At 39.7% G+C, this 5785-nt stretch overlaps 1 long non-coding RNA gene across 1 annotated transcript in view; it reads left to right on the forward strand.

The window, feature by feature from the left end:
• Positions 1-12: 12 nt before the first annotated feature.
• LOC108447880 overlaps positions 13-5785 on the forward strand; it is a 12786-nt gene continuing 7013 nt past the window's right edge. The window contains exons 1-2 of the long non-coding RNA XR_001863580.1: positions 13-385; positions 2241-2323. This is a non-coding gene — a long non-coding RNA (uncharacterized LOC108447880). The remainder of the gene's footprint in view (positions 386-2240; positions 2324-5785) is intronic.

The raw sequence follows: 5785 nt of genomic DNA on the forward strand, positions 1-5785 counted from the left end.
CTCCCGCTGCGGGCCGGCCCGGGGCGTCTCCCCCGCCCGGCCCCCCGCCGAGTGCGGGCCCAGGCTGCCCGGCCCCTTCGCGACGTTTGGGAAGAAGGCGGCCAAGGGCTGGAGCACAGAAGAGCGCAGCAGCTTACGGCACAACCTCACCCCTATCCTAGAAGTGCAGCCCCGTCCTGCTTCGCTATACGCTCTCCTCTCCCTACTGCTGTTGTAGTCTCGGGGAGCGGAACAAATTCGGAGATTTGGAGCGTCATTGCATGGTGGGAGAGCAAGACTGGTTAGAGCAGCTGGAGAATTTTGTCTTGTCTGAACATGTTCTGGAACCAAAGTATTTAACAAGGAGGCATCCACTCTTTTATTGGCAATCAGGGACACTGAAGAGGTAGTTGTTCTGTCTGGTTTTTAGACCTGACATTTATGACGCTGTATCGCATCGAATGCTATTTGCAAATAATCTAGAGGAGCTGATTTCCTGCAGCTGGCATACACCAGACCCCTGATCAAAGGGCATGGGGGCAACAGCTACCATTTTAACAGGTTGTCTGAATGCATCTGTAATAAATACACGTCGTCTGAGCAAGTTTTGCAAGGGCTGAAATCCATGACGTTTGAACTAGCTCAGTACTGGCACTGTGCTACTCAGTTTTCCTTCCACAGCTTAACACAACCCTATTGGTAATGCTGCCATTAAACCCTCAGAGGGATCTTCCTCTTTCTTTTCAAGGAGATAGAGCATATCCTCTACATCATAATAAAGAGGTCTCATACCACTGAACATATAGAAAGTGCACAGATTTTTTTTTAAAAGAAAAAAAAATCAAATTCCTGTATTTTTTCCAATTTACGTGCACATTTAACCTTATGTAACTTCATGTTAGATTGGAGTCCACGGAACATTTCTTGCAGGATGGAGATGTCAAAAAGCTGAAATGATCTGAGCACAATTGTCTTTAACTTGTAAAGTGGGAATATACCTATTCATAACCTAGCTTTTAAATGCAGAGCAATACAAAGACAACGGCTAGATGAGACCTATCCCTACCATCATACCAAGGGTGAAAGGTAGAGGTTTTCCCACACACTTCCTGTGACTATGTTGCATACTGAAACTGTAGGTGGGGCTGGGCCCAAGCCAGTTTTTTGAGGTTTTTGCACTGCAGTCCTGACTTGTCCCTGCAAAGCCTTTCCTGCCAGTTACACAGAAGCTCACACATGTAAAGGTTCCTCTGAGCTCCTGGAGCTCCTTGTTTCCCCTTTGCTGAATAGACCACGTGTAGGTTCAACAAAGTGCTTTAATTTTATGCAGTGAAAGCACTTAAAAACCTACAGGCACTTTGTTTGATCCTGATGGTGATGAGGCATTATAAACAGTTGTCCATACGAGAAGCTTTTATTGAACTTTAAACTGATACTGTCACTCACAGCCCTTTGATCAGATAGATCTGCCTCCTGGCAGGGTGCTGAAATAGGTAACAAGAATGCATTGCTACCTGAACTACTCTCTTTAGTTCAGAAGCCAAACTCTAATGGCTCATTACAATACCTTTATTGCATTAAAATTCAATTAGCAAGTGTCAATTAAAATTTACCCAGGGGGAGAGCAGAGAGTTCCAATCCTTCTGTTAGGTAAACAGAAATGCCAGCCAATCAAATCTTCATAGGCACATCCTTATTCCTTTCATTTTTCTTAACAGACTCAGTCAGCCGTGTTCTTCAGGAACAGAAATTATTGTCACCTCTTCGACTTGATTTACATAAGCCAAGGATCTGGTCCCTACTATTTAAGGCCTTTCCTTTCCCATTATGTTTTTCACTATCCATTATAAACAACTAAACATATTAGAAAGGGGAAAAAAACCGAACAATGCAATAAAATAAAGATTTCTAATTCATGTATTACCATAACAGGAACACTTAGGGACAGGGACATGACCCATAAATATCAGTAAACAATCTCTGAATCTCTTTGACAGCTGAGAGAGGATGTGTGATCTTCACAAGACACACCCCAGCCTCTAAAGCTTAATTCCACAACAGATTTCAAATAGCGACTTAACAGCTGATTTTGTCTAAGATTTGAAATGGTAAGAGATCTTAGATTAGATACCCATTTAGGTATAAATTGCACTGATACATTGTGATTTAGGCATTTTTAGGGTCGAAGATAAGTAGCACACCTCAGGCTCCTATACTGCCAGAAATTCTACAGCAGTCTCTTTCAATATTTTTCCTATTAGTAATTCTTCGAAGGTGAAGAGGGCAGCAAAGGAATGCTTTTGCATCAGTGGAGAAAATATGTATGCACCTAAAAGTACATGTGGTAAGTACTGACAGCCTTTGGTGCTCTCCTGTGTAGAGGGAAGTATTAAATCAAGTATTAATTAGTGAAAGAGAAACTTGTACTTTCTGTGTGCTTCTGCACTAGCACCCACGATTTTGTGCTCTGAACTGACACCTTTTGAGTCCTGTTCAAGAGGTCAGAGACACCCCTAGCTCTTTATTCACTCGATGTGCAGTCAGACCAAAGTTCTAAGCTGTCTTACATGATACCAAAATACTGGGCACTGAGGCAGCCACAAAGCAGAGGAGACAGACAATGCCAGCATTGTCTCCAGCAACTGGAAGTTAATCATTATTTACACCCAAAATAACCACATGGAGCTATAAAATAAGTCAGGAACAAAGCCACAAGGTGTCAGCACCGGCCTGTGTATTTAGAAAATAACTCCCTGCATGAGACACTTTGTTTTAACCTGCACTCCTGAACATTTGTGGACATTCAGTTGAGGATAGTGTCACTTCATTAACTCACCTCAGTTTAATGACAAAGTAATACCATCTTCAGATCAATGAAAAATACTCAATGTAAACTACTACAGTTTCACTAGCAGCAGAAGCAAAGAAAAAAAAAATATTATCTTTAAAGTTAATCGTTAAGATACAAACCTTGCATCTTGAGGTCACCTGCATATACCTTTGCATTTTGGGCTAAAGAAAAAATTAGTCTTTTATGCAGCTCAACTGCTAAGGTGAGAAGGCTCCAAGTTAAATGTCATGTATAAAATATTGGTGAAAATAAAATGAAAACCAATCCTTAGGAACACCATGTCTGATTGTACCCAGTGATTATAGCAGTGCCTGACTTTATTGCAGAAACAACTTTGTTCAACATCTCAGTTAAAGTATACAAAATTATAGCAGAGCTACACTTGAAGGATTCACACAGAAGACTGAATCTCGTTCAGTTAACAAGAGGAATGGAATGTGTGGTTGTAAGGCAGAGCAGTCAATAGCACCAACACAAATGGTGAGTCGCTGGAAAAGGCATGCAAAACAGCACCACTAGGACCTGTGGATGGACAAAATCCAGAGCACTATCTTGCAGGGTTATCCCACACGATAGCTGTGTGCAGAGAACAAGAGCTGGATATAGAGAGATCTGAGTAACAGGAGAATGTGTTGGATTCGTCAGGTTTGTGACAAATTCCTCACCGATCCGTCAGCAGTCACATAGTGCAAGACAAAGAGAATATTATTTAAATCTACTTAAATGTATTTGGTATATGTAATGCCTCTACTGATCGTGATGGCTTGGACAGTGCACAAGTAGCTGACACACACAAGAGCCATCCTGTCCTGCAGCTACAGGCTTGCAATAATACTACAAACACAACAAACAGACCACACAGTGTAAAAGCAAAACATTTCTTGTTGCCCTGAGCCAACTCTTCTTCTCAGCCCACCAGTAAGGAGATAAAATACCTGCTCAAACCTGAGAGATCTCAGAAATCAAAACATCCCTGTTTGAGAGACTTCTCCAGCTGCTTTTGCTTGCCGAGTATCATGGCATTTCCTCCTCTCTGTTGCCAATCTTTAATATAATTTCATTCCTTCTTTTCTGCAAAAGCCTGTTCTGGCTGCTTCAGGAGCCACTCTGGCCACAGAACAGGGCAGTGATGACAGTAGATAAAGAACACCCAAATTTGTAATATTGCAACTTGATCATATTTGTATCAAATAGGTTACAAAAACACAGCATAGAGGTCACCATAGGAACCTCTAAATTCTACATACTTAATAGCAAGGGACAATGGGGTTAATACTTGGCTAAAATAGAGATGATCACATTTACTTACAGCTTCACTGTGATTTGCATGGTGAAAAAAAAAGGTGGTCTTCTCACGTCTGTTAATTTGCTACTGTGACCAGCCTCACTGACTTAAATGGAATTAGTCAGGCTAATAAATTCAAGCCCATGGCATGGGAATTAATTATTAACACAGGCAGCAGCAGAGACTTCTTTAACCTCAAAGAGACTTTTTCCCCCCTTTATAAATGCCATACCACACATTTTCTTAGACTAAAAAGGCATTTATTGCAACAGTTTTATAAATATTGTTGTCTGTCACTGTCAAATAGCTAACAAGGCTCACTTGAACACCAACATTTAGTATAAAACAGATGTTACAAAGCAATATTTTAGGGCATGCACTGATTGTAAAGCAGTCCCATAGGTCACTGTAATTTCATTATCTATTCACCCTGTGTTATTTTTGCTGAAAAGACTAGAGCATAAATACAAAGAAGTTTGGCAAATTCTTCTGGGCTACAAAAACCCCATTCTGCACTCTTACCCAACCAAATGCCCATTGACTCCATGTGGCTTCTGGGTATTGGCGTACAGAATGAAGCCTGGCATAAAGAATGCAGAACACCACTTAACGCTATAGTTACAAGTTGCTTATTTGTATGTTTTATCTGTATATTAGTCTTGAGAACGCTGAACAAAGTCAAAAGGTAGAGATGACATTTCAGGTTAAACCATTACACTTCATGTAATACAAAACAAGTGGCAAGAGTTCACACAGTTATGACAGCCTGCTTATCTGCAAAGAGGTTAAAGCAAACCAGACCTCATGACATATAAATCAGAAATACCAAGGCATACTAAGCATCTGTTTTAACCTAAACAGAACTCAATATGCTAATGAAATATATCTGCCTAAAATAAAGGCTGGGGACATCACACACAAATGTCAAGGTCCCACTATTTCATTTTTCTAATGAGTTAATAGGTTTGAAATTTCATCTTTGAATCACTTTATGAAGACTTGAATGCTAATTCCAGATTTAAAAAAAAAATCTATTGTGGTAGTTTTTTTATATTTCAATATTTATCATTCGTTTCATATTACCAAAGGTAAAAAACTGAAAAAGTACCCATTGCTTTATATGTGAGCAGCCAAGTATTTTAGAAGCACACACCATATTCTGGAGTTAAATAATGAGATTTTTTTTTTTCTCCTAGGTTTGACTGTGGCATCTGTGCTTACTTTCCTATTACCCTAATACTCTATATGACAACATTCTTTTGACTTATTGAACTTATCCTTGTTTCAGCTTGTTCAGAGTAAAAAAAGTGAAGATAACACCATAGTAAGTCTAAGACTGTGAGGCTAATTTTTGTACTGAAGAAAGTGAAAGAAGGTGTATGTATAAGAACTGCAAACATAATCCCCACACACATAGTATCTCAGGTTTATATATATTTTCCTGGATCATTCTGTCTCCCAAAAATCAGCTAGCAGCCAGGGAACAGGTAGAGTTCTGTATTTTGTCTTGTCTCCAGAGCAGAATCTAGCCTTTTGTTTTTATACTTTCTTATATAAACCTCAGACTTTACATGCACATACAAATATCTTCAGCAAAACCACACTGCCTAAACATTAATTCTGTGAAGAATATTTTTCATTAATCTAAACCTTACACATCACTGTTGTGA

This window comes from Corvus brachyrhynchos, unplaced genomic scaffold (assembly GCF_000691975.1).
Source record: "Corvus brachyrhynchos isolate BGI_N302 unplaced genomic scaffold, ASM69197v1 scaffold7, whole genome shotgun sequence".
Classification (NCBI taxonomy): Eukaryota; Metazoa; Chordata; class Aves; order Passeriformes; family Corvidae; genus Corvus; species Corvus brachyrhynchos.